The sequence below is a fragment of the Candoia aspera genome, chromosome 8 (genome assembly GCF_035149785.1).
Source record: "Candoia aspera isolate rCanAsp1 chromosome 8, rCanAsp1.hap2, whole genome shotgun sequence".
Taxonomy (NCBI): Eukaryota; Metazoa; Chordata; class Lepidosauria; order Squamata; family Boidae; genus Candoia; species Candoia aspera.
In genome coordinates, this window is record NC_086160.1 from 13,327,476 (window position 1) to 13,352,136 (window position 24,661).

General features: G+C 39.3%; 1 protein-coding gene across 5 annotated transcripts in view; it reads right to left on the reverse strand.

Moving 5' to 3' along the window:
• The window catches only part of APBB2 (amyloid beta precursor protein binding family B member 2), a 183,022-nt gene that overhangs the window by 134,720 nt on the left and 23,641 nt on the right, over positions 1-24,661 (reverse strand). The window contains exon 1 of one of the 5 annotated variants that reach the window (XM_063310121.1): positions 1,778-1,896. The exons of the other annotated variants lie outside the window; for them this stretch is intronic. The gene's annotated coding sequence lies outside the window, so the exon portion shown is untranslated. Of the gene's footprint in view, positions 1-1,777; positions 1,897-24,661 lie in introns of those variants that run through there. 5 annotated transcript variants of the gene reach the window in all.

The window sequence follows — 24,661 nt, forward strand, 5'->3', positions numbered from 1 at the left end:
TGAAGATTTCCCAAAGTAACTGTCATGAGCACTGATGGTGAGCAGGAGGGGGCCCCTATCCAGGGGGGAAAACGCATGCGTAATACTGAGGAGTTAAGCAGCCATTCAAAGAGACACAGATCAGACCCACCTTGACTTTTGGGGTTTATCTGTCTGGGTTTTCCCATGCTTCTTCAGTTTGGTAGGATTTTCTGTCTAACGTAGCAGTAATAAAACACTAGAGACTTATTCCTCGTCTCAGCATGGCTCCTGACTGATAGGACAGTAACCTTTTTTAATCCTTCCCAAGGGTCCAAATCAGAGATTCACAAATCCAATTAAATTTTCTTACAGCCTGTGGCCAGCACACTTTAAAATAAATAGACAAACAAAACATCAGAGTACCTGTATACCTAAAAATTAAGATAAATATAGGTCTATAATTAAAATATGAATACTAGTGATGATCTGAAGCTTTATTAGATCCACGTGATAATCTTTCTCGGCTTCTCATTGCACTGCAACAAAGATTATGAGAAAACGGGACAAGAACATTTGAGCACAAAGCTTTCCTCTTTTGTAGAAATAGCTAAAAATGACTAACAGATGCCTACTTACTGTGATCCAAGTAGCAAGCAAAAGGCTGCAAAGAGAGCAAAACTCAGCATATTTACTGTATAAAGAAAAAAGGATCGAACAATACAGTACTCTAAAATGGGCTGCCATGTGCCCCAAATCATGATAATCTGTGAATGGACATTTTACAAAAGCTTTAATAAGAAAGAGGCACCAGCTTCAGACACTTCTGACACATAAATGCTGATCAGCTACTTACCAGCAGTTATTTAAATGGAAAAGGTTGAATTTTTTAACTATTAATGAAGTCAAATACCAGGAGACCCATTTTTGTCAGCAAGCTAAATAAAGACATTGAAACCAGGTAGGATGCATTAGCTCAAACTTGGAGTTGTATCCAAATCTCAGTTACTCTCAACTTCGGTCTGGTCCAAGGCTAATAAAGCTGATTAACTTCAAAGATGGTATCCAATAGCCCTCTAAAGGTGCATTCAGATTGCTAAAATATTTACAGAAATATGTCTCATTAAATGACACTAATTAAAAACACACAGCTCAAATACAACTGAAATGCTCAGTCACCATCATGGGAAACATCAGATACCTGGGGCTGCCTGGTAGATCTCCCATCTAAGTACTGGCTTGACCCAACTCCATTTAGTCTTTTTGAGGCTTCCTACCTGCTCAGAACTGAAACACAAATGAGCAAATTCTCTGCAAACTCAAACCCTCTTCTCCCATGCTTTTGAGGGACGTCTTCTCTTTTTGGAGGGCGCTCACCTGACCTTACTAAGGAAACAGAGCCTGGATTTCTCTCCTTCCTCTTCAGACTTTAGAGTAGTGTTTCTCAACCGTGGGAACTTTAAGATGTGTGGACTTCAACTCCCAGAATTCCACACATCTTAAAATTCCCACAGTTGAGAAACACTGCTTTAGAGCTTCTTAAGAGGTGCTGCAGGCTCACAATACCCAGAATCTGAGCAGTGATTAAGCAACAGAAAGAGTTAAAACCTTAGTGGGAGAGGATGAGAACTAAGAATTATGGACTGTCCATATCAGTTTCCTATCAACTCAATGCTGTCACAACTCCATTGTTATTGGATCTTTAAGAAGCTTTCTTCCTCTATCTTTTCCAAGTGTAACACCAATGCCAACATTTAAGATAACAGAAATCAATTGGATTTTGTTCAATTGGCCAGTCCAAAGAAAATTTTCCACCTACCATAGCTACTGGACCATTCACTGCATTCGTTGAATTCAATTTGCACACTGTAAAACCTACCCCAGCACTCAGCCTTTTGCTATTCTTGTCAGGCTCATCAAGGGCTGGTTGCATGACCTGAAAAAGTCAGCAAAAACCATTATGAAAACTGTTTAAAACAGAGGAAAAAACCAAAATAGTCAATAGCTATTTAGAACTAGCCCACAATTCACAGGAGTGCTCAATGAAGTACTCAGCCTTTCAAACTCTAAGCTAATTTTCCACTGCTGTAAGATACCCAAATTGGCAAGTCTGTCACAAATTGATTTTACAGATCATTGTATGGCAATGATGGAGAATCTGAAACAGATGAAGATGACTGTTCAGCACTCAGTCACCCAGCACTAGAAGTTAAGATGCTCAGCTCCTAAGGATGAGGTGTGAACTTTCAAAGATGCTGAAAAGCAAAAAGACTTCCAAGACTGCACCAGCCATTTCATGATGTTACCTGGTGAAATCTGGCTTGTTTCCATTCCATTGCCATAACAGCCTTAAAACTTGGGAATCTGACATTCTGAAATTCTGAATCTGTTCACCATTTCACCTTATGTATTAAGCAAGAGAATGCTGAATTCCCCAGATTCCCCTTGCCTGACTAACTATGCAATTATATAACACTTACTTGGGATTAGATCCACTGGAATAAACCTACACTGGTTTGTACTGTAAGGATTTGTTCTCATATTACATTTCAGTTTAACCACAAACACAAAATGGCAACACAAACCACAGCATTCATACATTACAACATGCAAAGATTTTCCTTCCTGAGACTATTGCTCACCAAATAATTCAACATGAATCTCAGTTGCATGCTTGGCGACATTTGCAAGAAAACCTTTTGAAACCTATCACAGGAAATCTGAGCAGGGATAACAAATGCAGCCTGGTAAATGAAGGTAAATGTTTAATGATGAACTCAGCTCATTTTGCATGAAAGGTAGACAATAATCTATTTGTGGATCACAGAAAAAAATCTGGTTGACCGTGTAGCACTACTGGCGGTTGGGGTTGTGCGTGGTAAAGGTACACTGGATAGTTGTTGTTTTGATGGCCATGAATGTAATTCATACATTCCAAAGGGAGAGGGCATACTTAGAAGCACTTAACATTAAATGGTTATACTTCCAATTTTAAGAGATCTTGTGCATGGATTTTTACTGATTTATAGCCACCGTGATGAACTAGAAGGTGGTCACTAGAAGCGACATAAGAAAGTTATAACTCCAACTGCTTTAGAAAGTCAATTCAATCTGTTTGGGGCACTCTTTGTATTCTGGATCATGACTATCTTAAGAAACTATCCTTAGATTTTACTAATAAGCAAAACTTAGTTGATTAAGCAAGTCAGTTTTTTAAAAAATTTTATTAAATTTATACACTGCCCATCTCACTATAAAAGTGACTTTGGGTGGCTTACAAATAAAAATCATAAAACCATTATAAAAATAGAAAGTACAACAATAGAAAATAAAAGAGGGAAACTTAAAGGCAGAGAGAGCGTCGTAAGCCACCAACCACCCCCAGGGCTGCCTACCACTCTTGGATCTCCAAGCTAGTTTGCAGAGCCAGGTCTTGATGCTCTTCCTGAAGACCAGAAGCGTGGGGGCCAACCTCACCTCAGGGGGAAGATATTCCACAGGGCAGGGCAGTTAAGAGACTGATAATTATTTTTTAAAGAATTTAAACAGTTCTAGATCAGACCACCTAAACTCTAAATACATAATCAGCTGTGTCATCTTTCAGTAGAACCAATGTTTATTTTTTTCCTCTCTCAAGGAAATGTGAAGGTTTTACATGCCACATCAAAGAGAACATGCCATTGGTACTATCAAATTTTTATGTACATACTATATCAAAATACCATAAGAGACTGATTTGATAACTGCATGAATTCTATGGTTTCATTTGCTTATTAGGGTTCCTCAATGAGATGATTTTCAAGATAACAAGCCAGGTATTCCTTCAATGTTGGTTGCTTGGGAATATGGTATCCGGGAAGGAGAAGTCAAGGAGCAAGATAAGAAGATGGGAACCCGATGAGAGCACTCTCTCTCAAAAATATGAAAGTAAGCATGAAGCTGGTTTTCTCTATCCCTGCAGATTTTAAAACTCAACATTTCACTACATACAAGTCTACCAAAGCATCACCACAGCTAAGTTGAGAAGATAATAGGATTACATAAGTGCAAAGCTATCTGTGGTTGGACTCCTTTGGAGGACACTTCTTCTTCTTGAATTAATAACTCTTCTCAAGGAGACTGGAGACCTAATATGCTGCAGCTTAGGTTAGCCAGAGTTAATTTCTGGTATAAAAGCCTCAGTCAGGAATCAGTTAGGTGTTAAATGCAATATCTGACTCAGCCTGGCTTAGTTTTTGCTGAAACTCCATGACCTCTGCTCTCTCTAGTATGTCTCCCCTATTGTTGAAACGTGAAGTAGACCTGAACAAATCTCTGCTACTAATCTCCATGACAAACAATTTGTTTCTGAGTCTGGCCCACATGAATAAATGTGCTGTTCATTCTGGACCAGATAAATGAGCAGAAGAGATCTACTGAACCACTGTCCTATTTCTGAACTTCCCTCAGGCACCTGATGCCGTTTTGAGAAGAAAATGCCCAACTAGATAGGTTTTTAGTTCTATTCAACACAACTGTTCTTGTGTTCCTAGGGCAGAAATTGTGGGTTAATTTCTGTGAAAATTTCCCTAAAGGGAGTCTGTGAGGGACAAACCATCCCAGGGACAAAGCCAGTTGGTGACTTTGGGCCAGTCACTTCCTCTCAGCCCTGGGAAAAAGGAGTCAAGGGCAAACTACTTCTGAAAATGTGGTCAAGAAAACTGAGTTGCCAGAGGTCAAGCCTCCCCCCACACCCGCCACTCCCAAAAGAAAGTATGGAAAATGGATTCTTCATGCAAGATAGTGATGAGGCCAAATAGCTCTGGTCTCTCACATCCCCCCAGACCTTTTGGAGTTCCCTAAATTATACACAGAGCTTCCTCAATAGATACAGTACGTCAATTTGCAAAATGTCCCCTTAACAAAGAAGCTTTGAAAATCACTTCTGAAGACTGACAATCAAGGCACTAGTTTTATGAAATCCAAAACTGAATTCTACAATGGTTTAAAATCTCTGACTGCATGTATTAAAACAAGTATGTTCTAATAATAAGCTGCTTTACAGAATGTGAGAATATTGCGACCTCTTCCTAACTAGCAATGACCTTTCAGTGGCAGTGTCCGCACATCTCAAGCCACAAAGCATAGTTAGGAAACCACAATGGCTGGTTTTACATATCATGCTATGCTGAAAACAAATATGGCCTAATTCAGACCACACTTAGACTAAATATAATCCCTTTGGTCTTGATTTAGCCATTGTGATCATTAAACCATGGTTTACAGTTTAGAATGTTATATGAATCCAGCCAGAGTTTCCTATAGCCTTTCCTAAGTCAACTTGGAGTTGCCAAGAATGCCCTGGACTGAACAGGATCTTTTGCATGTAAAACAAAGTGCTATACTACTGGTTTTTACATCTTATACCTCCTTCCGCTACTATCATGGCTAGAATTTTATTTCTGAAAGGTACAAATATTTCAGATGACCAAAGTCATCTAGTCTCTTTTATATAGCACCAGAGGTTTTCCTCAATATATAGTAAAAAGAAAGTCAAGATGGCAGTCATGATGGTGCCATCGTATCTCTGACCACTTTTTATATATAAAAACCAGGCAAAGCTTTGGTCATACCATCACAGCCACCATCTTAACCTTTTTGGCTGTACCCTGAAGACACCCCTATAGGACACCAAACATTATGCCATGAAATCAGACTCAGTATTTTTAGCTCAACTAAACAATGGAATTCTGTGATCACTGTTAATTCCTTCCCAACCCTGGCATAAAAACTAGGCTGAAAGTTATCCTATTTATTTAACATCTTCCAGGCTTATTCACAAAGGAGGTAAACTCTACCACATCTCCATTAGTGCGAAGGCTTGCAGGATAGAGAATGTAGGAACAAAGTCTCAAGGGTCCCTGCAGGGAAGTTTCATGCTGCTTCTTCAAAGTCATATTGAAAAACTACAGAAATCATGGGAATAAAGTTTGCCACTGAAACTCCAAATCTGTGCTCTGAAGCCACTAAGTTTCTTTTCCCGAAGGAAAGGTCAATTACTCAGCCAGTCACCGCCAAAATCTCTCTTTAAAGAAATAACAAGTCCTACTGAAAGTTAATTAAGGATTGATTGTAGGAATACTTTAAAAAATAGAGATAACTGAGAAAGTGCTGAATTTACAATTACAAAAAGGCAATATAGCAATGTCACACCATTTATTCTCAAATGATCCAGGGCACCAAGACGTAGATTTAGCTAAATACACAGACCAAATTAATAATATCTCAGTACTAGGTACAGATTCATTTCCTTAATATTCACAGCTTGGCTATGGTTTATAATTCCATTTAGGTTCTTCAACAGTTAATTATGAAACATGTAATTATGAAATATATATCGTGGCATGTTCAACAGAATATTCCAAGGGATGTGATGGTAAGATTGTAGAATTTTCCAACTCCAAATTCAGCAGGCTGCGTATTTCAAATATTTTATTTCTAGAGAAATAACCATTGCAGGTGACAAAAGTCATCTTAGAAGAAATTATATTTTCTTTGATACACTCAGACACACACACACACACTATAGCAAAAGGAAAACCTTTTGCGACTGGCTGACAGTCCTAATTTACCAATTTGATGTCTCACAATCATAATACCCACTTAACATGAACATGGGTTCTTAACTGCTTCTGTCCATCTTTCCAAGATCAAACAGAAAGTCAGAATGGTTATATTTATCATTAGAATATGTACATCTGTGTGCTTATGTGTGTTTGTCTGCATATGCATTAGTGATGCTGTGTGTATCACATCCTAGGAAAAATACATCCTTAATGTGCCTGGCTACTCCAAACAAGTGGAGAGTTTCTTGCTGCAGTGGGATGCTGCTTTAAACATAAATTGCTCCCATAAATCAGTTCATTTGATCCTGAATAGCTAAAAACAGTCACCAGGCTACAGGGATAGGCTTTGGAAGGACTGCAGGGTGCAGCGACAAAACTAAAGCAGCCTATGTTGCCGATTCCTCCATTTTCCCAAACCAAGCCAGTCCACGCTTCAAATCTACATGCATTATATCTTCTTGTTTAGAGTTGGTAAGACCAATAATAATACCAGTATTAGTCTTCCCCAGCATCAGTTATTCCATGTGTTTGGGACATTTTCCACCAAAATTGTTTTACAGACTATTTGGTTTGGCTTCTCACTAACCATTTCCAAATTTTGATGGAGTGAAATCTGGCTTTCATTTCTGCGCCCCCTACCACCATCTGTTAAAGTTAGTATCAAATCAGATCCATTTATTTGGTTCTGGAGTCCTTGGTGCTCTCTGAGCTTGGCTGTTTGCTTGCAGACGTTTCACTGCCCGACTAGGTAACATCATCAGGGCGAGTGAGTGTGGGGTTTGCTCCCTGTTTATATACAGCAGCTTGCCCTGCCAGTGTTGGTGGGGGTGTGGTTTTCTCCTTGGTAGTTTTGTCATTAGAGTATTGTTTTCTTCTTGCTTGTTTGTCTGGTGTTAATCCCCACTTATCTGAGTGTTGGCTGCTGGAGAAGATGTGTTCTGATCTTTGTTTCCTTCTTAGCTTTTTAATTGTCTCTTTTGAGTGGTGTATAAATGTGGTTTATCTCTATGTGTCTATCAATGTCTGATTTGTCTGAATGCCAAGCTTCCCGGAATTCCCTAGTGTTTTTGGATTTAGTTTGGTCTAGGATGCTCATAGTTGCGCAGTTGAAACTGTGGTTGAGTCTATCCAGATGTTGTGAGATTAAGGAGTTTTCATCATGTCTTCTGACTGCTGGGTGGTGTTCGTGGATGCGCTCTGCTAGTCTTCTGCCTGTCTGTCCTACACAGTGGCTGTCACTGTCCTTACACTGGATGTTGTAGATGACTCCTGTTTTCTCTTCTTGGGCTACTGGGTCTTTTGGTACTGCATATAAACAGGGAGCAAATCCCACACTCACCAGCACTGATGATGTTACCAAGTCAGGTAATGAAACGTCTTTAAGCAAACAACCAAGCTCAGAAAGCACCACGGACTCCACAGTTCAACCCTGAGCTACATTTATTCTCTTCTATTTATTTGATTGGCAGACTTAAGTCCACCTTAACTCACAGTACACATTTAAATAACTCCCCTTCCCTCCTTTCACCCTGTTTTCCCCCCACAACTATATCCTCATATACCTCCCTTCAGACTTTAAGGGTGGATTCCCTTCTCCAGGCTGCAAAAATCTTGCCAACCACTAAAGGGCATTAAAGGGTTAACACCTTGTGTGTCTTTTCACTGCCTTCTAGTGGTAATTTGGGACTGTACAGCCCCAATACAATTCTACATCTACAGGTAGTCCTCGTCTAGCAACTACCTCGTTTAGCAACCACTCGCAGTTATGACAGTGATGAAAAAGTAACTTTGCAACCAATCCTCGCATTTACAACCTTCGTAGGTTTGTAAAGCAAAGAAAAGCTGCTCAGCGACAGTGTCACTTAATGACCAAGTTGCCAGTCCTAACTGTGGTCGCTAAATGAGAAATATCTGTAGAAGCTTCCAGCCTGCAAAGGTTTCCTTAGAAAAGATTCTCAGTTGGTAGTGATAGGTCACCAGAGGGTGGCAGCATAGGGTAGCATGGATCAAGAAGAAAGCCATATTTCTCCAGATGTTTCATTGTCTAGCTTTATCCTCAAAAGAGACACTGAGAAACTTTCATGGAATGGAGAACGTGTAGCCTGCTGGCACCTTAGCATGTTCCATGGGGTATGCATAGATAAGCCAGGGATCTGATTTGAGTCTGAAATTTACATTTATATACAATCTTCAAATCCATTTTTCAGCTATTCAAGAAAATCTACACACTGAAAGTAATCACATGCTCTAACTTTGTTTGGGTTTTATCACTTTTAATTCCAGGTTAACGGTAGATGTTGCAGGAGAGCCATGGCAGTCTGTGGTGGCAAAAAAACAGAAGTCTGTTAGCACCTTTTCCAACGAACACATTTTATTAAAAGGCATAAGCATTGGTGCACTGCAGCTCACTTCAACAGACGTATCAACTGTATCATCAGTAGCCAATCCTAGAAAAGTGAAATATTGTAATGGTATGTGGGAATGACCTTGGGAGACAGGGGGAAGAGCCATGGCCAGCAGAATGGTCGGATAAGAGGCAGCTTAGCCTGCAGAAGGAATATGGGCGTGGCAAATGTCTCAGAAGGGACCCTCCCTAGTTTCTTGGGCTGTAAAGGTGGTGGTGGGGGGAATTGTACTTTCAGACTTGCAAGATTGATGTCAGCCTTGCAAGGTAGGCCAGGCAGGAAGTGCGGCCAGATGCTACTTAATTGTAAGGTTACATTAACAGAATCTACTTCTACTTTATTTCATGACCCAGTTTTGGAATGAAACCATTGTTCTTCTATCCTGCTTTACCTTTATTTTGGGTTAGATATCCAGAGTGGGATGATGCAAAAGTGTAAACAATTATGAGTTAATTAATAACGGTTGATTACCATTAAAGTTAAGTTTTGTTCATTCTCCAAATCTGATTTAGATGTATGCTTCTATTCTACAACAATGTATACTTTTGTTTTATATCTGGCATTGATCCAATACGTAGTATGTCCAATATCCTCTTCAATCAATCCAACAGAATAGACAAATCGTTTGGGGGGTTTGGAGTGTGATGGTGGATAAAACGAGTTAAATAAAGCTGTGCACATTTTCCGGGGGCGATAACACTAGCATCTCTGTCCACTGTCATGCTGGCAGGGGCTATGGAGACTTGAAGTTGAGAAATATCGGGAAAACTACTGGCGGCCTACACCTGCTTCTTCTGGGGAAAAAAATCATATAAAATATTTTGATCCTATCCACTCTGGGGTGGGTTCTAAGGGCCTCCCAAGAATAGTGCTGGCAGATTGCAGGCAGATCACAAACCCCTTTTTAAATATACCTCCTCTTTGTGTTTTGTGTTCTTCAAATTTCCTGTACAGATGTCTGCATTTTTTTTACACTCTTATTACTTGACCAAGCTACATTTGGTACCATTTCATCGCTGTGTAATGAAACCTATTTTTAAGCAAAACCAGACACTTTTCTCCTCTATGTTAATGTCAAACAAAGTGGAGGGTCTTGAAATAAAATCCCCAAAAGAGGATGGTAACAAAGGCTTCATTGTTAATAAAATATAGAGGATTTAAGACGTTTACTGAAATAAAGCCTTCCATTTATACATAATAATGGAAGCAATCAACAATAAGCATCCAAAATAATAAACATCGAGAGCAGATTTGTGGTCACATCCAGAACATCTCAAAACACCTGTTCCAAAAAAACTGTGAACCACCCCCAGGACAGCCGAAACCGTGTTTTCTGGGAAAAAAATCAAACACTCTTGGAAGCACCAGAGTGTTCTGTTTCTAAACTCAGAATTTTTCACACCATTATTATTAGCATCCTTTTAATATTGGTAATAATCATTGTGTGGAAATTCTGAGTTTATAGAAGATTACAGAAACATGCGACATTGTTCTTGATGATTGAGAAAAAACAGGGAACCTGGTGGCCTGTACATCTAAAACAATACCTGAAATAAAGGAGTATCTTGACCTATGTGAACAGCTGAACATATTTTTTAAAGAAAGGATGTGTTGCTCGGATTCAAGGGAGCAGGCCTTCAAAACACCTATGCATGGGACACATGGATTTGGTTGTGATTATACACACAAAGAGAACATTCTTTCAGCCCTCAAACTGATCACTGTGAAAACTCTGGTCATCTCAAAACTGAGTCCACTGGATTCCTCAGTGAGATCAGTACTCTGAATGAATGAACTGATCATTGTTTGGATTCTTTTCATATGTATATTTTTCATATTTAATGTTTGAAGCAACTAATGTTCAGATCCAAGGAGTGTATCTGGTGTTGGTTAGCAGCTGCAACTTCTTCAAAATAAGACCTGTTCTCTCAATCTTTTGGGAGACCTCCCAAATTTTTTAGGGTGGCTAAATCCGTTTGAAGTTAGCTGGACATATTAATGGCATTCATACAATATCTTCCTTTTGGATAAATGTTCACAGAACTGCAGTCATAAAATGTATAATCCATAGCATTGACTACAGGCAATGAATATCAGAATAAACTATAGAACTCTCTTATTTAATTATGGTGTTCAAATTATACATTTGCAGAATTTAGAGGAGGCAAGTTCTAAATGTTTATGCCTAAAGTAGCACTCTCAAATATAATAAAAAGAGGTGAACAGAACATATGGAAAGTGGGGAAAAAGCACAGACTGAAAAAACAACAACTACTCAGTTGGTTACTTTTAACCTTACTATTTTGAAGATGAACTCTAGTGATGGAAATTGTCTTTACAAGGCAGGGAATTGGATCTGTCTCCCACTCTATAATCATGGCTAAAAAAAACCTTCAGTTGATGAATCCAAGAAAACAGAAATCTCCAAAACTGGTAGCAAAATAAACAATTCCAGCCAGCCTCATTGTGGCAAGGTATCTCCTTTCAGCAGATACCTCAATGAATGGATATGACTTTGCTTTAATGTCATTTCTGTGGTTAATAATAAGTAAAATCTGGCTTCAATTTTTCACATCCGCAAACCTGCTATTACATTTGTTACAAGAATGCAAGATTACACTCCAATTTCATCATAACAGGAAGCCAGTATTTTTCCAAAAACCACGCAGACGCAACTCCATGTAGTTCCAGTCTTCTTTTCTGCCTACTTTTCTTTTATGTCCTTATATAATGGTACTAATATTGTTTATGGAAATTGTTGTCATGTGTCAATTGTCATTCTGGCCTCTCAAATCAAGCAAACCACTGTTGAAACCACCATAAACTGTGGTGGTAAGTCAACCTCCTGTCCCATCAAAGCAAATAAAGATTAACTTGCTGCCTTAATCTGCAGCTCATCCATTTTTTAGACCATTGGGAAGAAAATTAAAGCAAATGAAGATGCAATGTTGCACTTTAGCTCACCAGGATAGCAGATCAAGTGTTACTCGTGATACGTACATGCATACACTTCATTAACAAAGAACCCAAACTACAAAATATACTTTGGTGGATATATACTATCTTATATATATGCCTTTATTGTTTATTCCACTTTAGCTATTTATGCTTGCAAGAGAATACAACTACTACTTTGTCAGCTGTACAAGGTAGATAGACCAGGAAACTGACTCCACAAGATGACTGGAGCTATACTTTATTGAGATAGGCTATAGTAACAGAATCTTGCAAGTCTCCCTGTGTTTTCCCACCCCTCTCTCTTATACCCTAGAGCAGTGTTTCTCAACCTTGGCAACTTGAAGCTGTGTGGACCTCAACTCCCAGAATTCCTCAGCCAGCAAGGCTGGCTGAGGAATTCTGCGAGTTGAGGTCCACACAGCTTCAAATTGCCAAGGTTGAGAAACACTGCCCTAGAGATTTGGGGGCAGCCAGACTGAGTCTTTCTCTGATACTCTCCCGCCCTCCTGGGCTTAACACATGCTTTTTCTGCATGTGTTGTTGTCTTAATGGCTTCTGGATACCTTCTCCAAGGTCATTTTCATGGCTCCCTACATTCCCCAATTATAACCACTGCTTTAGTAAGATTCATAATAATCTTACTATTATGTGCAAATGTTATCCTCATACATCAGATCTCCCAACGAAGCCATCCCAAGCAGCTTCATGTAGATCAGTGTTTCCCAACCTGTGTAGCTTCCAGAGGTGCGCACTTCAACTCCTAGAATTTCCCAACCAATGTAGGCACTGTTAAGTATTTTGAGAAGTGACGTCCATATTTATGGATGTTGCCCAGGCTAGAAAACACTGCTGGAGACCAACATTCCCTCAACCTGGCATTTTTCAGACATATTTGGCTTAAAGCCACAATATCACCAGTCAGTAAATGATATGCTGGTCTGTGGTGGGAATTACATCCAACTTACCTAGTGATGGCCAAGTTGGGGAAAAACCAATGCAGATGCTGGCCAGCAGGAGAGAAAAAAATATTTTCTTTTCTTGCAATTACGCAAAGTCTGTACATATTGGAGGAAATTCTCCCTTTGGCAAAGTAGCAAGCCCAATTTAAAGACCGATTTTTATCAAAGCAGCATAAAATTATGAAGCCTTTATCATTTTCTTACTCTGACATTTCATTCTCGTTGCTTTTATTCAAAATACATTCATAAATGGATTTTTCATCACCCATTTCCCCACCAAGAGGACTTTTCACCATAAAACCGATTATTTAAGGAATTAAAATTTTAAAAATGAGATATCCTCAAGATAATACAAAGCAAGGAGTAAAGGCATTTCTGGATAGCCCCAAAATCTATCTTAGTTACATTCATGCTAAAGCAGGTTGTTCGGCTATCTAGAAATGCTCCCACAATCCTATTCAGTTCTCCAAATTTTTGACTTACTGACTTTACCAACTCGATGATATATGAAGCCCAGTAAAATACACATTCAACATCAAAAAGAGTTAAACTGTAAAGAGCTTAGATTGAAGATATAAACAAGAGGCTTTAAGCCATGCCTTTGATTTTATTTAAATTTCTGGAAAATGCTCAACCTATGGAAGTTTACAGCACTTACTGTATATTCTAGAACAGGTTTGGATTCGGCTCGAGGTCTGAAAATGTAAAGGTTTCCAAAACAGAAGGGTTTCCATCTCACATTAACAGCAGCTTCCTGGCTGTGAAGGCCAAAATTATTCTTTTTTAGATTCCAGAAGTCAAGTACACTGTCACATGCACACAAATAACACTTGATTGTAATGATATGTCAAAGGGCAGAAACGGGAAAGGGAAAAAAAACACGTATTATGTGCCAAATGTCACTCGGCTCTTTCCGATTCCTCTAATCAGCGTTTCAGTCCAGGGAGAAGGCCGGACAGAGAAACTGACAGCGCCATGAAACATTGCAACACTGGCATCTTGAAGCTCTCTGTGCAGAGAGAAAAAGGGAGGCACTGATGAAAGATCTTGAGACGTTGGCCAACGAAGAGAAGCTAAAATGCAACTGAAGATATTCATGGCACCAAGCATATTTTGGTCATCCTAGAAAAGAAACAAACGTCTACAGAAATCACTATAAAAATAAATACACCAAGCCCTTGAACTCAAACAATTAAGATGTGTTTTGCTGGTGCCAAGCTGTGCTGTCAACAGTTCGACTGCCCTAGAGTTGAGGCTACAAGTGAACATGAGAAAAGCGAACATTTGATGGACCTTTAAAATAAAATTTAAAAAACTCCTCTTTATCCATGACTGTTTGTTTGTTTCTTAAACATATTTCTATGCCTAGAGAAGGATTCTACAACATGAGAATTATATTTGTGCACCATACCCATGGAGACCTTGCTCAACACACCCCTTATTCCACTGAGATCCTTTAAAACAAAACAAAACAAAACTCTCAGGCAATCCAATGTCCTCAAAAGAAAGAGCTGAGATTCTAGAGCCCACCCATTCGATTCTTCAGAATGCTGGAGAAATTCTGGAGAAGGGAAGTTTGTGGAGAAAGTTCAAGGCTGGTCCTTGCCTTTGCCATGCTTGGGGGCAATCACAAAAATTGGTGGATTTCTAGGAGCAGGAGAAGCCATTCCTCCTAACGCCCTATGCTACCTGTCTCCAGGTGTTCTCTCTGCAAAAGGCCAGAGAGGCAAGATGGTGGCCGTAACAGGGCGATGAAAGCTCTGCTTGCTTTTTATATGCAATGCAGACGCTGCGCATAAAACTAGATCGACCGTACTGTCACAACTACTATCTTGACTTTTTTTGACCACATCCTGCTGGGGAATAAGCCCTCCATCCAGAGTCACTTGCTGAGATGGGCAGCCATAGAAATCAATCAATCAATCAATCAATCAAATAAATAAATAAATACCTTACTACGGAATTGCTTCTGAGCTTAATAAGGCTGAAGTTACTTAGCCAATGATCTGCCCTGAAGTGTTGTTAATCACACAGAGGTTGTGCCATTGTCACAGACGGAAGCGCCTGCAGGATCTGAAGCTTCCATCAAAATGTCGAAGGCAGCAATGCCAGCTCTCCTCTTTTGTAGGTGTGTGAGACCTCCTGGCACATGTACAGAAGAGGCAGAGCTGGTGTCATGACAGCACAACCTTGCTTTCATCATTCCGCCCCCTCCCTGCCACCCCCTGCAAATGTCTTTGGTCATCGCTAATAACGTTAAGATGCAATGTGCTATGTACAATCCTATGTAAAAAAAATCACATTAAGTCACTTTTTATTTTTAAGTTACTTGACTTAGCATACATCGGATTACCCTGAACTATCACCACACCACATTTTAGTCTTTCTTTCTCCGCCATACTGTGAAAGGACACTCCCAAGTATATTCCGGGCCTGAAAATAAATACATATTTATTATTCCCAGCCATGAGAAGCGGTACAGCCCAGCATTATTTGCATCATGAATCTGAAACAAAAGCCCATTGAGGGCAGTTGCAATTGTTATGCAGCTGCTGTGACAGGAAATGAGAAATCTGTAGCCCAAGCTCTTATTTACACACCTCCTATTTCCAGTTATTATTCTTACGATAAGCCAGTACCATGGGAGAAATATTTTTATGCTTATTTGCTTTGCTTTGTACTCTTGCTCAGTGACATTTTGAATGAGCAATTTGTATAGCACAGCAAGCAGGTAAGGAAGGATTTAAAAATGTGGCTTTGGGAAGTGAGCCACCATAGTTCTGAGACTAGCTTTCTTTCCATGCACACACATCTTCTCTGTCCAGAAATCAAAGCGAGAAACGATAAAATATTTCAAGGAAAACGGTCTCCAATTAGGGCAGAGATGAAAGCAATGCTCGGGTAAATGAATAGAAAAATCCAGACGAGGTTCCAAAGAAGTAATCAATCACAAAAAAGATGAACCTTGCAGGAGGCCAGAGCCAGAAATATTTAATGAAAAAAATGCCCAGTCTGTTTTAGAGAATTATCTTGTGCTTCAGAGATAATCCTTGTCATTCTACTGGCAAGAAAAAAACAATCAGCACAATGCTGCTTCTGTCCCCACCAAGAATATTTTTCTTGGTTTGAGAAGGAAAATACACCAAAGAAGAAGATTGTCTGAAATGTGTTGAGAATTCTCTCAATAAATATTTCTGGCTCTGGCCTCCTGCAAGATTCATCATTTTTCCATTACTGATTAGATTAATATGTAACCTGTAACTCTGAACAACTTAATCTATAGCTCTGAAATCTCCTCAGACATATTCTGATGAAATTAAAATAAAATTGGTTGGTGGAAATCAATGTTATGTGTTTTGGGTATTTTTAACCATTAAAACACGAATTCATATTCTTTTTATTAAAAAGGGGCTTTATTTTCACGAAAGTTGGAAAACAGCATAAGTGTCAACAACGTCTTTCAAGAAGCTTAGAGCGAGTGCACGCTCACATACCCACACACACACAGGAATGACTGAAAGCAAACAAAAAAGTATTTTCTATATATTGTGTCACAATTTTAGATGTCTTCTTTCCAGGGATCCCTGATAAATAAATAGATAAATAGATCTTTGATCCAATTCAGCAAAGATTATGAAACCTATTGTTTAAAGTGTTTAAAAAGTTGCATACAGTTTGTATGTGAAAATATACAGAGCATTATTATGATGAAAAGCACATAATTAAAGATTCCATTGTATAATAATAATAATAATAATTATTATTATTATTATTATTATTATTATTATGTTTTTAAAAAAACAGCCTTGTTTTAAACTTGGAAGCTATATAAAACTCCCAACCCCTAGCATTTTTCTACATTTTTCTAACTCTTGCATATTACCTTTTGGGTGGGAAGGAAAGAATTTCCAGACAGTCAAAAGTTATTGTGGTTCAGAATTCCCAACAATCTATAGAGGGTATCAACCACAGGCAAACCTTTCTTTTTTATTAAAAAATACTATATTTTATGTCTCAGCATCTATTCAGACACACGTTGACAGAAAAGTCTCTCACTCCGCCTCCGGTTGGAGTGGAACCAGCAGTCACTTGAGTGGTTTGGCCCCAGGTTACAGTAGCTTTTCCTTTTCAGGGTGGGGATACTGATGGCCGGGCTCTGCAGGGTGGAGATTCATCCCGGAGCCGTCTCCGGCCCCGCTCTGCCGGCGGTCTGGATGGGAGGATGGGGGATGGTTGCAGGAAGCTGGGATCTCCTCCGCGCCTCCCCTGCCCCTCCAGTGACAAAGACAGGTTTCTCAACATGTACTCCATTGATTCTATTTTGGCTTCCACCACTCTTAGTCTCTCAAGGGTTCAAGAGTCCCCTCTCCTTCGCGTGCCCGGTTTCCTCTCAGTTGACACCATAGTAGATTCTTTGTCTGGGCTTAGCAGGAACCGATACTTCAAGGACGTCCCCGACATCCCTGGTTGGGGTTCCCCCACTTCATCCAAGGTGATCAACTCTGCAAGCAATTCGCTGGGTGCCGGTTGCTTTGGCTCTTCCCCATTGTCTGATTCCTCTGCATCAGAATTGGAATTCGATTCATCCCTTGACAGGTCTCGGGATTCTGAAGGTTCTGGGGTGAGATTCAGTTCTCCGCTCTTGACCGTCGACTCGGGCACCAAGCTAGCCGTCTCCTCAAGTCCCCCGGTCATGGATTTTGACTCAGCCATCGTTAACTATTTTCCCTCACAAGAGACTGATCTTGTTAGGAGCTAATGGTACAACTTTGGGATTCTCAGCTTTATGTAATGGTTGCCTATTCTAAAACACCATCAGACTCATGAGCAGGAATTCAAAGATATCTGATTTATTAAAGAATAGTATGCAGGATCACAGAGAAAGCTGAGAATGATGAAAGCGCGCCAAATTCAAACTAAAAACCCTCGGTGCAAATAAAATCCCTCCCCCCGTAGAGTCTTCTCAAGTTCACAATCCCAGGTGCTCCTAACAGTTTCTGATGGTCTGCGGGAAAAGGCCTTGAACAGAGCACATAACCCAAACACATTCCATTGTCCTGATTTCACATACAGAGCTTGGTACAAGGTCTCACAGCAGCTCCCTCCCAAACAGAAACACACGTCAGCGCCATGGCAGGTGAAACATTACGATGTATAAACTACATTGAATCAGTGAACATGACACCCAGACAGATAAACCCCAAAAGTCAAGGCGGGTCTGATCTGCCTCTCTTTGAATGGCTGCTTAACTCCTCAGTACTACGCATGCGTTTTCCCCCCTGGATAGGGGCCCCCTCCTGCTCACCATCAGTACTCATGACATCTACTATCTATGAACTGGTATTAATATAACGTGTACAAGAAAATTCCACTATGTTTCCTGCCCCAAAATATAATTGTTTATTTAGAGTTCCTATATATATAGTTAACAGAAATATGTGAAACACATAGGATGAATCTTACTGAAATGAAACTAGATTATGGGCTATTCTTATTTTATTCTCAGTATCCTGGAGAACTGGGCCACTGCCTTAAAGACTCTGTGTTAGGATGGCACCAGCAATTTGCTGGTGAATGGAGGAAAAAATATCTATCTGTCTATCAATCTATCAATCTATCAATCTATCAATCTATCAATCAAATTTATCACCGCCCATCTCCTAAAAGGGACTCTGAGTGGTTTAACCTCAATGTTATTTCAAATCTTGTAAGATATCTTTAGAAACAAGGGAACGGTTTTCTATATGTCTTGCCTGTCTTGACAGTTACTCAATCTATAGCTGGTAGGATTTCAAATGAGAAAAAGAGTATCTAGCAATACATTATAACAAAGACTGCACTGCAATCACACAGAAGACTGAATGAATTCCTGGAAGTAAATAGCAGTGCCATCCTTATTCTTGCCCTGTGGGAACCCTGTTTTGGTACTAAATCCTCAAACTCAACATTTTATACCACTATGATCCAAAAGTACTTTTATTTTAAGATCTTTGCTAAATCATTTTTACTATATTGTAAGATCTTTACTGAATAATCTACTGGGCAGATTTACTATTTAAACACTCATCAGTAGTTCAACATGATCACTGCTATATTGTACATATTTTTAATTAGAAGTAAGGTAAGCAGATTTGTCACTGGTAGCCTATTACTAGTCCTTACTTGGATTAAAAATGCAATATTCATTTTCAAAGGAAGCAATTAGTTCCTCCTTTTTTGTCTTGGGAAAGAGGAGCATAAAGGCAAAACGATTCTTTGATTCAATCACCTATCTGCATAAAATATTTGTTTGAGATGCTCTCGTTACCCAGTATTCCCAGTTTCTGCGAATATGTTATTGTTGCTTTTCATGGGTGAGTTTCCTGACTCAGCTGCGCATGAGAAGCCCTGCTGAAATCAAGGAGAGAGCCATGATGCCTCCTTTAAGTCCTATTCATTTCCACAGGGCTATGATTCACTTAATCCAACTGCTGTTCCTCAATTCTAGAAAGACTCTGTTTAGAAAGAGTATAAACATTTATTGATTAAATAAATTCAATTCATTAGGTATATTCTGAGTACAGTAGCGTGTTCTGAAATATGTATCATTTTAAGGAAGTCACATTTGAGCATTTCACCAGGCAAGATTAATTATAGCTGCTATTATAAAGTGTGAAAAAAAAATCCGAGATCACTTGCATTACTTTAGGCAAGGAGAGCTGAGTGTCATTTCATTGGGTAGAAGTGCCTTCAGGCCTATCTATTTCCAGTCATTGAAAAATGTGCAAAGCATTTCTCCCTTCAGACATCAGTGGATGAGATCAAGGTGGGGACGTTTGACACAAGAAGAGATATAACATTTTTGGAAATCGTGAAGCAAAGGAGATAAAAGGGTCCCTCCCCCCCATTTCTTTTGGGAAATATAGAAAGGTTGGGGGGGAAAATTAAATATATGCAATACTGTTTAAAGCATCCTTTAAAAAGTAGAGGATATGAGTCAAGCTCAGCTGCAGGTAACTTATACGGTTTCATCCATATAGTTTTCTTCACAACAACAGAGAAGTGGTTTTCTATTGCCATGTTGCAGAATTGTTGTTTACTTCCCAGTCTAGCTTATAGTCGTGGTGGTCTCTCATCCAAGTACTAACTAGATCTTAACTTGCTTAGGTGTCAAGATCAAGCATTTACCAAGGCTGAGTAGATATTAGCTAGGTGCTCTCTAGAGATACAAATTCCATTTTATATTGTACAATTTTGGTTTAAACCCTAAGTACAGATTTGGAACTGGTAGGTAGATAGATAGGAGAAGGAAAGAGAGAAGCATGTGTGCTATTCCCACAACCTGTGCTTTCAGGCTTAATGGAGGACAGGAGCAGATCCTTCAACTTCTAGAAGAAAAGTTAAAAGCCCACAAGCTCATTTTCTCCTTGTGAAAATAAATGTCAGAACCCCTCTTGAAAAAGGCATGCATTTCTGTCCATGAATTTGAGACTTATTTTGCTTAGCCTGTCTTCCATCAACAGGAGGTTTAACAATCTGAGATTGCGAACAGCCTAACCCTCACCACATCACATCATTTTTTAGAAATCATTTTGGGCTATTAAAAGGTTAGGAAAAGGGTAATAACCCATCGTTCAAGCTTTTTGAAAAATAACTAAGGCGGCCTCATGAAAGTGAGAAAAAAGATAATTTTCCCCAAATTTATTGGGTTTTTCCCTACGCTTTCCACCTCTAGGCACAACCTTGTCTCTTTCCAAGTATATATAGGTATATTGCCACCTTGGTTTTATGAGAAATAAACAGAGAGGTTTTATTATCTAAATTTACATCTCTAAATGTGTCTTTAACTGCCTTGCCTACTTGGTAGATGAAGGTTTTACTTTAATAAATACTCTTTTTTTCCCTCTAAGCCAGTCCCACAATCTTGGCCTCTGAGTTCAAAGGACACTTAAGAGAAGTTGGATTCAGTGCCTTCAATACGGAGGAAGACCATACTGTTTTAACCATTCAGTCAGTCAATGGGCTACATTGTTCATCTGGCAATCTCTCTCCTCTGTACGAGTTATATTGTTCCAGCAAGGCTAATGGAAAGCATTATGCCTCAGAGAGCCAGAGGGGAACAGTCAGTCATCTCTGGAAGCCAAGAAACTAAGACAAATAAGGACAAATGGCCAAGATGCTACACACAGCATAGGACAAGCCAGCTGAACCAACACAAACAGGCACCGCAAAGATGCGTTTTGTCAAGATAAGGCCATTCTTTTATCCAACAGAGCAATTCCTTAACTCAATTTTATTTTCTGAAAGAACTAGAACGCAAAAAATGCTCAGGCTATATGAAATCAAACACCAGCATCAACTTCACTGAGAGATAGCCGTCTGGGCAAATCTCAGCGTCTGCACTTCTTTGCTATGGCACAGTTGAAGCAGTTTGAAGCCGTCAGACGTATTGTGCAAATGTTTGTGTCTAGCACCATGCTTGTGTGCCTTCCTTTCAGTGAATCTCAATCTAGATTGAAACACACTGACCTTATGATGACTGGGATGGGCACCTTCTGCAGAACGCTGGCATTTCCAGATTAATTTGCACCAAAATTAAACAACTTAAATTTTTTAAGCTTCTTCGTTTTGAATATACTTCACTTCCATAATACTATGCAGCATTCCAAAACAGCAGAGTGTCCCTACCAGTAATGATTTTTAGTATTTATCTGGATATTGATTTTAGCTCAAAGGGACCCTAAAGAAGGATTTTGAATTGTCTAGATTGGTGGGCTTTACAGAGTCCCATCCTTTTTGATGTTCAGCTTTCACTGGCTACAAAACTTGGCTGCCTCAGGAAATACTTGATATGACTGCCTGGATTTTCAAGCTTTGGAAGAAGTCAGGAATTTTTTGCATTGAAACCACTTGGAGAGGAGATCCTGACAATATAGTTCAAGCTGAGAATGACACAATTTATATTTGTTACCTCAACTTCACCCTGATATGATGCTATGATGCCAGAGCTCCACTTAAAAACAGGGGCAAGCAACTTCTCCTTTAGTGAAGACTGACATCAGAAGCTCTTGTTTGTTTCAACACTTGAAACCCGTTTATAACCTTGTTTATTTGAACTTGTTATTACCCTTCAGTTGGGGTGTGTCCCTAATAGGGCAGAAAAGTAATACCACAATTAAATCAACATACAAAGCATAGCAAATCTGTATCCTTTGACTTGCTGTTCCTTGCTTTTCTGCCCTTTCCGATTTTTGCCTGAAGGTAGAATTACAGACTGAACAAATGTATAAGTGCCAAAGCTTAATGAACTGGTGAATTTGGGAGCAGCATAATAATATCATGTAACATGAGATCCAGGGAAAATCCTCTCTCTGAAACTCTTTTTTAATTTTTTTGGGCTGTGAAAACAGAACATTTGGGGCCAACTCAATTTCAATTGTTTGAAGCTGCATGTTAGATCATAAGTAATCAGCTCATAAGAAACTTTTCCTACAGCCCAGAGGTAAGGAAACATGATTCTCCAGATGTCCTGCAACTCTCAGGAGTCACACCATCCTGGCCTCAAGGTAAACTCCACAGTGGGGTGATCTGATGTGTCTGATCTTCGATCTTTCATTTTATGCAGTCTTCCTGGGTTTCTGTCACATCTTCTGCAAAGCTGGCTGAGGAATTCTGGGAGTTGAAGTCCACATCTCAAGTTGCCACGGTTGAGAAACGCTGCTCTAGGCTAATTCTCAGAGGCCTAAGAGAGAACAGCTTATTCCTATCTCAGCTGGTTATTACAAGAATGTTGTAAGATTAAGAAATTAAAGCCTGGGTTAGTTCTTCCTCTTCTTTCCTCCAATATATATTTTTCTTGAGCCTCAGAGCAAGCTTGGAGGTGCCAAAGGAATTAAGGTGGTCAGAAGTCTGTCTGTCCATCCATTTATCTCTCTGTATACCCACACGTCTTTCTGGGTGTCCATCAGCTGGATACCTTTCTGAACCCCATTGGACAGCAGCTGGCTCCTCCATTTTAAAACGCCCTCCCTCCCAGTCACATGACCCAGATTGGGGCTGTTATTGAGTGCTTGTAAAAATCCCCAAAGCCATGCTCTGCATGCTTTCCCTACATTAAATTGTAAAAAGCTCTAGGAATTCTTCCAGTGGATGAAGAAGGTAAAAATGCGTTCAGGAAACACAGCAATCAAATCTTTGAATGTGTGCAGTGAGAGGCACTATCATGGCTGCATCTCCTTCCATACCTTTAGCAACACATCTAAGCATTATCCCTTCGTGGTTCATATATATCTTTCCATTTGTATGCACAATCTTAGTAAAGCGTAGAAAGCGGAAATGCTAATGGGCAGATTCATCTGATTAATCACAATTCATCTTTAGAATAAGATAAAGTGGCTGAGTTCATACAAGATGCTAAACTGAAACCAAACAAACCATATCTTTTCTGAAGTAGGCCATACCTTTACAGCGATGGTACACGGTTGTTTAAAACTTCATATAATACAGTATTACTTTGTGAACATACCATTCATTAAGCCATAGTTGGTTAAGCAAGAATATGTTGGAAAAGTCACAACTGGCAAGGTTCACATAATACATTACGGCTTTAAAAAATTGTCAAAATTATGTACTCCCTTAACTGAAGTTGCTGTAAAATTGAATGCAACGTCAGGTGGCAATTGCCTGAAAGAGGATTCCTTGCTTTCACTATCCCACCCTAAATATTATATATTGATTTCCTCTATTAGCACAGAAGGTTGCAAGTATGTTTTTCTTTCAGTTTCTTTTGTTGTACGCCAGAAATTCCAGAACCTAAGGGTGGGTAGTTTCCTTGTTCAAAAAGCTGTTAAGCAGAAACGGCTTCCTTCCAATCAGAAAACAAGGGAATAAAGAATAGAACATATGCACACCACAAGGGAAAATAACACTAGAAATGTCAGTCTCAAATATAGAAAATAAAAACTAGTTAAATCAAGTGCTGCATGTTTGCATCATTGCCTCACCTAATTCAACTTAGAAAGAACATGTCTCATAGGCTGCTTCAATCAACTGCTTCGGTTTATTGATCTCTTTTTCCAAGCAACAAAAGACAAAGGTTTCCTTTTTATCATGGGGGTGGGCTGAGTTGAAAGTGAGGCTGTGTTCATATATTATACCAAAACATGGTTTATTTAACCAACGTTTTTAACAAACCACAATTGGATGGAATTGCATAAAGTACATTATGGCCTAGCATCCTGAACCAGGCTACTGTGTATTACAGTTTCTTTCACTTTGTGCAGAAACATGCGCATGGGTATATTCTCATTCAATTCTCATATCTCAAACATGTGCTCATTTTGTGTGTAGAAGCACTCTTAGAGCAGAAGCCAATTAAATGTTCACCAGAACTTACATTTCACGTCCATTCCATCAATCTGCCTTTTTCTTCTCAAAACACAGAAAACATTGGTATTGGTTGAAAACATTGGTATCATAAACATAGGGTTTATGACATAATGTGCTGTGTGAACCCATGCAACTGTACTTAGTCAGCAACTGTCTTCAACAAGTTTCAACTAGGGAGATAGATACACAGATAGATGACATATAGGTTTTTTTTTTCCTATTTTGTGAAGCTGCCCAGAGTTGTTTGCAGAGTTGGGCAGCCTAGAAATTGGATAAGTAAATAAACTTAGCTTACTGTATGAACACCACTTAAGCCAGCTTGGTGTATTCCTTCTTTCCCTTTGACTTCTTACAGAGCATTAACTTAACTTCTTGTAAGCTGCCCAGAGTCACTTGTTTGTGAGATAGG